Genomic DNA, 12,361 nt, shown 5'->3' on the forward strand with positions numbered 1-12,361 from the left:
AAAGGTACACACAAATACTCTATGAAATTACTCTAAACTCATTTTCTCTCTAGAATCTTTCTCTCTAGAATTTTTCTCTCTTACTGACTTAAGCATCGGAGGCGGTTTGGCTAATGCCACAACGGCATGTTACTCTTCCCCTCAGTTTATTTTGCAGGATTCTTGCCTATAGAGATGACCCAATTCACAGCATCGTCCATCTGCTATGACGAGAAACTCAACTATTGATTTTTTGCATCATCAAAACCGTTGACCGATCTGTGAGGAGAAAAAACAAAAAAACAAAAACCTTATTATAGAACAGTGCTGTAGAGGGGAGAAGAAATAGGGAGAAAAGAGAGAAGAGAGGCAGATAGAGAGAGAAATCTATGAAAAGAGAAGAGGCCAGAAGGGATGATAGTGAGGGTGTGAGAAGAGAGAAAAAAAAAAGGGAAAAGAAAAAGTGAGAGAGTTTATTGTGAGAAAGGCTGAATGAGCGAAAGAAAATATTTTTTCCTAAGTCAGAAGAAGATAATATTTATAGGAGCTATGCATTGTGTGAGAGAGAGATTGTTTTCCAAATTTTTTTTTTGGAAAACAACCTATAGAAAATAAGCCTTATTTTTATAAGAGTTTTCCGTTGACTAAAGATAATTTTTCGTTGATTAAATTTTTTTTTTTTTAATACTATCAAACACTAAAAAATGTGGAAAACTATCTTTATAGAAGGTTTTCCAATAAAACAAACAGAGCATAGATATCTATACAAAATCAACAATACAATAGCTGGCCCTAATGATTGGAATTGGATATGGAAAATTCCATGTGTACACAAAGTTCAAATTTTCATATGGAAATGTTGCCATAATCGTCTCCCTACCAGATCCTTTTTAGCAAATATCCACCATGATTTTGACCCTACTTGTCCTCGATGCAATCATGTTGAAACAACTTCAGATGTTATTAAATATTGTCCTTGGGCTAAAGAATTTTGGATAAATTTACCAGGAAACACCTTCACATGTTATTAGATACTGTCCTTGGGCTAAAGATTTTTGGATAAATTTACCAGCACAAAGAGAAATTTCCTTTTTTCACTCACCTTTGGTTAAAAGAAAATATCACCAATACAAACCTTGTAGGGCCTTCTTTTACACCCTGGAACATTATATTTGCTTATGCTCTTTGGCACCTCTGGCTTGCTCGTAATGATAGGATTTTTCATTCCCCTTTAGCTACTCTCCATCAATGCATTTACACAACAACTAGTCTCAGAATTTTTCTATTTAGCACACTCCTCTGTTCTTACAAAAACTAGAATCACCACACATATTTCATGATAGCCCCCATAGATTAGCATGCAGATTGTACTATTCATATATATATATATATATATATTACTAGTAATTACAATTTACAAATTATCCAATGCATTTCATTTTATGGATACAACTGTGCATATTGGGACAAGGCCGGCTCTATAGTATAGCGAATGAGGCAGTTCTCTAAAGCCTCCAAATTTTAACCAATAGGCAATAGGGTAACTTAAACTCTATTAATTAAATCTAAATATTAGCAAATAAATAAAATTATATTTTTTTATCAAATGACAAAAAAAAAAAAAAAAATGATATGCCTATAATTTTTTTACAACAAATCCTAAGTGTCAAATTGTTACTGGTTATTATTGGTAAATAAAAAGTAATTTTAGTGGTAGGAAGAACTAGTAACAACTTAAGATTTGTTGTGAAAATGTTATGAATGTATCACTTCCCTTCTAGGTCTATCACTAACATCATATTTTTACTTACTACTATCAATCTGTCACATCAATAGGTGAGAAAATTTTAGTCAAATTTTTTGTGTCTAGAGTTTCTCCAAAAAAAAAAAAAAAAATTCTATGTGCTTAATTAATAATTTCGCAACTAAAACAAGTGAATAAAGTTTAAGTAATATTAATTTTTAAAAAAAAAACATATTTATATATATATGTACTAAGTAAAACTAAGCCTCTGAGATAGTTGTGAAAACTGAGCCTGCTGAAGACTGAGGCCAAGGATGCCTTATATAGATGGAGGGAGCCTTGGATCCATTCAGGAGACTGCTGAAATCATGGGAGGTGAAATGCTTTTACCTTCAGGTGAATATCTTTTCAGCCGAAAGCAATAGTAACTCCAATGATTCTGTCAGGGCACTGTTGAGTGAACAGTAGCTGGTCACTATTTATGAACAGTGTTTTGTCCCCTTGCTTTTCTGAAATAGTAACTCTGCATAGTGTTCTGGACTGTGCAGTGGATAGTGCTCTGTTGGTCAACTCTGCAAGTGTGGGTACTGTTCTGAATAGTAACCGGATTTTGCAAAGGTGGTACATGAGTTCTTCTGGGCTTCTGGAGCTGTTCTGGAGCGTTCAGGAGCCATTTCTACAGACTATTTCAATGTATATCATAACCAGAGGGATACCCTTCGTACGGATCAAAAGTAGGAGGGCTATCGTTATGGTCATGCTCGTGGTACATGTCAAACAGATTACAAAACCCACAATAGAGGAGAGGTTCATAGTCTGCTTTCAGAGCCGTGTATTGGGGAGGATCTGTATAGTCAAGCCTTTGAGTGGTGAAGGCTTCTGAGTATGGCCTAGTGGTAAATATTGTAACTCTGCCAGTATTTCCTACAAAATGGTAATTTTCCCATAGTTCTCCAGTGACATCTCGGAGTTCATTGTTGAAGTAGTTTGTCCAACATTCTACGAGGGCCAAAGGGTCTGTATAAGAAAGGTAGGAATCACCATCAAACCAGGGACCATTGTGAGTTTACCCATTGATGAGTACAAGGTGGTGAGCAGGTTGAACTGTCATCCAATTGTTACCGTCCCATTGTGGGAGAGTGCTCCAACATCTGATGGATACAAATGGACTTTTGATCTTTGTGACCACCTGTTGTATTATCAAAGGGAATTGGTTGATTTGACTATGGCTTGTTAGCTTGATAAGTCTGATAAAGCCATATTCAAACATTCTTGAAAGCCAGCTTGGGTTTCTGTCTTCATCATCTGCCCCGTCTTCATAGTTGACTATTAGACCAGGAAAACGATGTTTCTTTTCATAAACCCTATGACTGCTTCCAAAATATTGGTTCCAGGTTGCTCGGATGAAAGCAGTTTTTATGGCATCTGCTTCTTCACCTAAAACCGGAAAATGGGTGGTGACCATAATTTCAAAATGCGTGAACCATTGGTCACATGATTCAGACATAGCCTTGCTTCTAAATATACGTTCTTGTATATCAGAAGGCAAGTTGGCAACAGCACTTCTGAGCTGGTTTTGAGTCTTAAGACTTAACCTAGCATAATCAGTGCCCATGATAGTTGTTTTATCCATGGAATGGATATCCTCTTTGCCAAAGAGTTGACTAGTGAGAATTGCATTTCCTGCCTCAAGCTCAACTAGGTGTAATTCTAGTGCTTTAAGGGTTCTTTGGAAAAGGTTATAGTGGTTTTGGGTAAATGCTCTCTGAAGGTTATCAAGGATGAATTTAGAGGAGGGAGGGAGATCTGTATACACTCCATTGCTAAATTGCAAGGTCTTGTTTTTAACTTCTTGAAGAGTGATAGCCATATAACCACTGGAATATGTAACCGCTGTGGGGTACATAGGTTGAAGGGATGTTGCTTTTCTGGGTTCTTGACCAGAAGAAGCGCCTTCATGCATTTTCTGAGGAAATCCCTGCATAGGTGCCTTTCCTTTTTTCTTTGAATTTGAAGAAGACATTCCTGTATTAACAAAATGGTTGTTTTCAAAAACATTTTTGTTAAAATCATGATATGTCATGGAACAAATTCTTTTATATGTAATATGATGAGATGATAATTTATGAGGTTGATTGGGACTCAAAGTATTATCAAATATGATGGATGGTACAATTTGATCAAGGTTCTCAGCTTGATTTGGACATCCTGAAAGATTTTTGGTTTTGATGAGGTTAAGGTTTTTAGAAACAGAAACTTTCTGGAGACTCTCAATCTCTTTAGGTTCTGGGTTTCTAAGGAACTTAAACTTAACTGGCTGACCAAAAGGATGGGTAGTGATTCCCTCACTATCTGTGGTGAAAGGATACAACAGACACATGAATGGGTTTCCTAAGATGACCCTATCTGTCATATTTTTGACAAGAACAAAGGTGGTTTTGAAACACGCATTGTCTTGGCATACATGTGCTTTTGGAATTTTGAAATCAATCTGCATTTTTCCTCCACTTGTAGAAGTTAACCTTTCTTTGGTTTTCTGGAAGTATTTGGAAGGGATGATTCCTTCTTGAATGCAGTTGAGATCAGCACCCGAATCAATTAGGGCAACAACCTCAAATTCAAAATCTCTGATGACAATCCTTACTTTGGAATGCCATTTCTGGAAGTTAATCCTGCTGATGGTTTGTAAGAACGATCCTTCTGATGGTTCTGGTTCCATATCTGCAGTAGGATTAAGTGTATCATCTACTTCATTATCGGAAGGGTTCTGTAATGAGATTCTGTCCTCATTGCCTTGATTTGAAGTAAACTCCAGATTTTTGATTCTAAGATCCATGAGACCATGATCAACCCAAAGGATGGTTAATTCTTGCTTAAGGTTTCTCATTTCTGATTTGTTATCCTTAATCTCTTTCTGGAGATCTTGGATGGTTACTTCTTTCTTGGATTTGGTAAACCTATTGTAGATTTTCTCCAAATCAACTTTGGGTTCCTGAAACCTAGGTTTGGATGTACTGGCTTCCTTGACTAGGGTCTTGTGGAACTCACTAAGTCTTTGAGCTTTTTCTTCAGGATCCTTGATCTGTTCTATGAGATCGAGGAGCAGTTCTTCTTGTTTAGAAAGAACATGGACAGTTTTGTTTCTATAACAACTATCCTGGCATGCTAGGATTTTATCCGAGTCACTAGAGGAACTAGAAGATACTCTAGAGGTTTCAGAGGATGTCCTAAACAGCTGGTGTTTCTCTTGGTCACTAGACTCACTGCTTAGGTGATCGAGTTCTAAGAGTTTGAGGATTTCATTTTTGCTGGTTTGGTCACTAATGAGAGTATTGATAAGGGTTTTGGCCTTAGCTTTACACTCTTTTTGGAAATGACCTTTCTCTCCACACTTAAAACATGTTCCTGATGCTTTAGGTATGAATTTACCTGTGGGTCTAGATCTACCTTTCTTATAAAAATCATTAGTCTTAAACTTCTGTTTTCTATAATGTTTGGAGGTAGGTTTCTTCCTATGGGACTTTTTAGAGGGTTCTCCGCCTCTGTGTTTGGATTTCCTTTTGGGGATGATTGAAGGTAAGCCATATTGGGTACAGAAATTCCCTATTTCGTACTTGGCTTTGCTCTTGTTGGCTTGGCTCTGGATTTTGAGATCTCTACACATCTTCATCCCTTCATTTCGGATTGTGCTAGAGATGTCTCCATAGGTCAGGTTATCATAGTCTATGACACCTAAAGAGCTGGCAAGAGTTTCTTTGACCTTCTGTCCAAACAATGTGGGTAAGCCATTGATAAACTTCTCCTTCCAAAATGGAGAGTTACAATCGCTTTTATGCATGACACGAGTGGTGAACACATCTTCATACCACCGATATTCTCCAAGGTTTTTACATCTAAGGTTACTCAACTGGTCGTAAATCCTAGATGTGATATTGCTGGGTTTACCAATGAAGTGTTTCATGATCGTATAGATCAGGGTATTGACTCCATTGGGAACTCCTCTGCCTATGCGTTCGTCAAAGATAGGGTTCTCATCCTCATCTTTTTGAACAGCATGCTTAATATCATCCTTGGAAGTTGCTGTCATACAGTTGTTCCACTAGTGCAACAGTTTTCCAGTAAATCCTAAAACAATGAGCTCTACAACCTCAGTATTTGGAATACCATCATTTAGATAGTTATTGGCTACCATGGTTATATGCTGGATTTTGTTTTGGATTTCTTGTTCGGATAAACCATCTATGTTCCATTCATAGAGTTTACCACTGGATACTGTGAACTGCATGGTCCTTTCCTCAAATTGGAGGTCAGGGGGTGTTGGTCTGGGATACCAATTCTTGGTAAGGCTAGTTGGCGTTACCTTTGGTTGGTAAAGCTTATTTACCTGTAAACCTCGAAATTGGTCTTCTATTTGTTCTATCTCCTTTTCAGTTTCTGAGGAGGTTCTACTAGAACTACTAGAAGCTGTATGGGCATGTAAGGTTTCAACCTGGGATTCAAGCCTGGGGTCCCTACTGGTTGTGGTGTGGTTTGGTGAAAGGGTGACTGGTTCTCTTTTAACAAGATCTTCAAGCTTTTGTGCCACTTCATGTAAGGCTGTTTGATCCTTAGGTTTGAGGCTGGCTTGTCTAGTTGTAGGTAACTTGACTAGGGGTTTTTCGAGAGTCTGGACTGGCTTGCTAAGGTTTCCTGGTTGGAGGAGAACTTTGTTGTCAATCCTATCTTCAATCCTATCAAGCTGTTTACCAATAACTCCTAAACACTGGTTGGTATAGTTGTTTTGCTCTATTACTTTTCTGACAACCTTTTCTTCTGGGGTTGTAGCACATTTGAAAGGAGAGGCAATAACATCAGTACCACGTTGGTTAAAGAGGATGGCTTCTTGAGGAGGATGGCTGGTCCTAACAATTTCTGGTTTGCTAGAGCTTGGTGCATCCTTTTTGGGGAGTAACTTCCAGTTGGTTTTGGTGATGACACAGTTCTTTTTGTGCCATTGGAAATGTTTCTCAAAGTATTCAAAGAAAGGATAATCAGCTTTTACCTCTTTCATGAATAACTTCCATTTCTCTAAAACTTCAACCTTTTGTTCCTTGGTATGGTTTGCTCTATAGGCTTCTCTTTTAACTCTGTTTTCTTCAGAATTAAATTCCTTTTCGAGCATGTCCATATCAGGAATGAATTCCTTTGTCAACATTAGGAGCTGATGGTCATATTCAGGTTCTTGCTGAATAGGATTTCTAAAATCAGATCCTGATGGTGAAGGAGGTCTAAGACTGTCTTGACTGTTGCTGTCTTCTTCTTGATCAGCAACTGAGTCTTGCTTAGCTGTGTAACAAGGAGTACTAACTTGTGAGTGGTCTTTGACACCTTGAAACTGTGGACCTAAGTTTCTTCTAGATGTGGGAGCTCATGTTCTAGATGAACTATACTGGGATGCAGGTCTATCTTTCAAAAGGATAGTTGGCTGCCTAAAGGGTTGGCGTAGATCTATGGATCTAGACCTTGGTTCCTGGTATGTATCATCATACTCTAAAGGTGACCTAAACCTAGATTGGTCAAAGCTAAGTCTAACCGTTCCATCGGCTAACTGCTGGACAACTTCTAGATCTGGGTTCCTAACAGGATTCTGGATCTGTAGAGGATAGTTTTCATTCTCTAAAGACCATTGTGCTGGGAATGTTATATCAGACCATTTCAGGGTTCTTGGTACCCGAACGGTGGATCTAACATCTGAGGTTTGGATAAGAGTGGTTTCACCTGCCTTTCTCTTATCAAAAGCCTGGATGGACATGTTCGTCCTCGTGCACTTATAATACACTCTGTATATAAGAGCAAGCTGTCTGGTGCCATGTAACACAAGGGTTCCATGGGTTTTAATGTTGAGGGTGAGGACCTTCAGGATGTGAGGGTCGTCAAGTGCAACTGTGAGGTTTGGGAAACAGTCGAAATGAATTGGACCGTCACTCAAACTGGATTCTATGGTTCCTAGGAGACTGTCGTTGAATCTGACAAGACGAGTATCCCTAAGGGCCATAAGGATCGAGTTGTTCAAACCTTCTCTAATCAATGGTTTTACTCCAACTTGGACAAGTCCTATATGGAGGAATCTATGACCATTTTCCCTATGAGCTTTCATGGCTGCAGGGGACAACAAATAACAGGTTTCATATTCCTTGTTAATGCTGTAGACTTGTTCTATAGTCCTAACATGGTAGTCCGTTCTGAAAGACTTTTTCAAGGACCATGAAGACTTATAGATCTGGGTTGTGGGAACTTTGGGTATGTTCCAATCTCCTAACTTTTGATCTAGATCTGAAAGCTGGTACGACTCCGAGTTGATTGTTCCATCTTCTTGTGGAATCTCAGGGGGGTTTGTACTGCTAGATCTAATGGAAGTGGAAGAGTCACTCCTTCTAAACATCTTATTTATCATTCTGGATCACAAGCCTAAGAAATCAATTACAGCCTAGACTACCTTTATCTTCCAATTTCTGGATCTAACCTTAGATCTGAAACAGGGAGTGTATGGACGCCTTCTGTACCTAGTTACCAACTTACCGCCGCTTGGACGCCTTCTGTGTTTTCTACTACTACTGACCGTCGCTTTTCCCTAATACCAGTGTATACGAACTCTTGTCACTCCTACCCTCAATGCCTAACGCCCTCCTGGCTAACGGCTAAACGGGACTCTCGTGACACTGGTTCACACTCAGCCTCGGTACTTTAGACTTACTGGGTAGCAAAACGAACACAAAACCGGGCTTACTCCTAGACTTACTGGATAACATTCTGACACAGAACTTGGCTTAGTACACATCTGCAACAAATTGTGGGGAAGAAACAAAGACAGGAAAAAGAAGATAACTGGGAAGCAAAAGATTAGTTTAAACAGGTAATCACAAGATAATAAACAGTTTGAATGAACGGGAGGCTCAGCCTATCACCAAAAGAAAGAACAGTAAACACTGACTAAGATGAAGTAGTAGATGAAGAATGCAATATATGGGAGTGAAAGTGCAATCAGAAAATAGATGTAAAACAAAATAATGTTTGTTAGAGATAACATACTTCAAAGTAATGTATAACCACAAAATAATGGATAACTATGGCGGTATATAAAAGGCCTTAATTCAGCTTTCGCTTGAGACCCTCAAATGCATCAAGCCGCCCCTTCTTGGAATGATCAATGGTGAATGAATTCTTCTAGTTGTTGAAAGAGAGCAAGTATAATTTGTCTTCCAGCAACTCCTGTAGAATAATTATTTTATAAGCAAAGTCGATGTGCTATGTAATAACATAAGCTGAGTAACCATGGTGTGAGGCAATCTAAGAATCAAAAACAATTTGATCCAAAAAATCCTACTAAGTAAGATTATGTTCTAAGCACATTGAATCAAACACAATCTGATCAAAACACAAAACAGTTACAAACAAAATAAATATACAATATATCTTGAATGTGTAGACAATTAGTTTTGCAACCGATAACAAATCCAAATTTGATGGTAAAATGGTCATTTAACATGTTCGAGAGTAAAGGTCAGTTTGTACCACTAAAAGACTCAAAATCCAATTTAAGACATCAACAAAATCTTTAATGATCTATAGGTCACTTCTCAGGTGAAAAAATGAGATCATTTTATTGAAGGATCATGCAAAATCAATTTTTCTTGGATTATACAAATTCAAAGCAAGGATAAACATCAATGCATGGAATCACTAATGTGGGACACACGTTAAGTTATGGAACTATTGGTTTTGGGTTCATGAATCACGTTGACATAGCTGATCTATTATTATCTCATTTAATATTTGGTCCCCACTTAACGCCCCTACTCCCTAGCCTAAACTTAGAATGCAAGGCTTAAAACATTGGGCCAATCCGTGCTATATGAGAGAAAGGAGTTTTCAATTTTCAAAACACATTCCTCATTCTGCTTCAGAAATTCCAAAATACAAAATTGTCTATTCTCAAAACTAATGGGCCATAACTTGGTGTGGATGCCAAAGAGAAATAATTATGGAGCCGCCCATGAGCCTTGTGCTCCAATGACACTTTTTTGTTGTATTAAACCTATTTTGTAGTTGGATCATGATAATGTCTTTGTAACATTTATTAATGGAAAATTTTTAAAAAGTTTTAATACCACTTTTATAAAAAAAAACATAAAAAATTATAATAAAAAAAATCAATTACTTTTTTTCTTTTTTCATGAAAATTTTCTAAAAATATTTCATAAACAAATGTCCTTAGAGTATCATTAACTTTTTCCTTTGTAGTTTAATTGGTATTTCTTGATGCTTTCAACAGAAGACATTCAGGGTTTAAATCATTCATTTCCCATTGTTATTATCTAATTTACCACAAAAAAAAAAAAAAAAAACTTAATGCAAAAAAAAAAAAAAAAAAAACGTATGTAGTTCAAATCTTGTTTGGGAGCACATAAATATAACCAAAAAGAGCCAACTATATGAATATAAATTATATATTACTAAGTTGTAACTCATGCTTACGCATGAATCATTCAACAGTAGTGATGTTAGGGTGGTCTTACATAAGTGAGTGAGGTGATCATCTTGATTTTCACGTTGAGTTTGACACCAAAATTTTGAAAATTAAATTGGATACATGGTGCAAAATTATAAATAAATTAGAAACTAATTTGAATTCAATTGAGATTTTGATTGTGATTCAAGTTTAATATAATATATTCTATGTGTGCTTCAAGTTTAAATTCATATTTTTTGTTCTAAGTGTGTTTCAATGAAAATCCTTATATGAAAATAGTTTTATGCATTTTCTTGTATTTGGTAGTATAAAAAAAATGAGTCAAATGAAATAAATATATTACATAATTCACCAAGGTTCGCCACTTTTATGATCATAACCAGGAAAAAAATGGAAATAAAATTAAATGCTATGGACCATATTAAATTATCAACCTCCATCATCTTATCTTAGTTGAACGTGCCGTAGGTAAAATATGAAATAAATTTAAAATACTATGCACTCTCTTTGTAATATATTTATGTAATATCAACCACCACCACTACCATAGTCAAAAAATACTATGCACTCTCTTTGTAATAAATTTACTATGCACTCTCTTTGTAAAAAAATACTATGCACTCTCTTTGTAATAAATTTAAAATACTATGCACTCTCTTTGTAATATATTACATCAACATCAACCACCACTACCATAGTAAAAATCAACCACCACCACCACAGCCACCAAACCCATATGAAAATACATTAAAAAAAAAAAAAAAAAAACTCAATCACAGCAAAAAGAATAGAGAGATGGGCGGCGACGATGGCTTGCGGCTTGGGGAGGACGGTGTCGGCGTGGGTCTAATCGTCGCAGCTTCAGACCGGAGTTGAGGAGGCGACGTTGACGATGAGCTTCAGATCGGAGTTGTCGACGAGCTTCAGACCAGAGTTGAGGAGGCGACGTTGACGATGAGCTTCAGACCGGAGTTGAGGAGGCGACTTTGACGAGCTTCAGACCGGAGTTGAGGAGGCGACATTGACGATGAAGCTGCGACGTTGAGATGAGCTTCAGACCGGAGTTGAGAGGAGGCGACGTTGACGATGAAGCTGCGACGTTGACGATGCGGATGAGCTGCAGACCGGAGTTGAGAGATGGAGATGAGAGTGAATGAGAGAGAGAGAGAGAGAGAGAGAGAGAGAGAGAGAGAGAGAGAGAGAGAGAGAGAGAGAGAGAGAGGCACGGTGAAAAGAGAGAGCAAGTGGGAGAATAAAATAATATTTTTTTTTTAGCTCTCATGAACAGTATACATTTATAGATAGATGTGCACTGTAGTAATGAAGCTAAAATTTTTAGATTTAGCTCCACTGCTGCAGTAAGATTTTCGTGTTTGTAGAGCTAAATTTTAGCAATATAGCAATATGCCTCTACTGCTGTGATTGCTCTAAGTTCCTAACAGCCAAATCCGAAACGTGTGAGCCTGCGTGGCCAACTTTATGGGCTAATACATATATTCATTTCTGTCCATAAAATTATAATGAAAATCTCACATCGCTCAAATCTTCTTAATAGTGACTTAGCTTTTGCAATTTCATTTTCCAGCAACAAATAATCTAAATCATCTTTCTGCAACACCACCAGAATATGCTTGGAGTCTCCCAATTTTTTTTTTCGAAAGCCAGTGAGCACCGAGCACTGAGCAGTGACCACTACCAACTTAATCTTTGTTTTCGGTTATTTGTTCTATTATGGAGTAAATATATTGAAAGGAAGAGAATGATAAAATGATAATATTAATCTTTTGATTTTTTATTATTTTGTTGACATGTGAAAAAAAAATACAGATCATATCAGATTAAGAGGAGCCTTAAAAAATCAAAGGACATATAATTTACAACCCGTTTTTGACCCAAATAAAGTCGGGTGGAACCATTGAATTCTATCAACCCGGACCTGTCAGGTTAGGTCCAAAACCAAGATCGTATCAAATTTCACCATGTCCAACAAAATCAATGGCAAAAGAACACCAAACCCATCGTGATCCACATAGCACCTGATTTTGCCTAGCAGCCCGACAAGACTTGCCAAGTGGAAATCCGACGTGTCACGCTGAATCTTTCACCATTTCAATAATTGGATTTGGACA

The sequence above is a fragment of the Quercus lobata genome, chromosome 8 (genome assembly GCF_001633185.2).
Source record: "Quercus lobata isolate SW786 chromosome 8, ValleyOak3.0 Primary Assembly, whole genome shotgun sequence".
Lineage (NCBI taxonomy): Eukaryota > Viridiplantae > Streptophyta > Magnoliopsida > Fagales > Fagaceae > Quercus > Quercus lobata.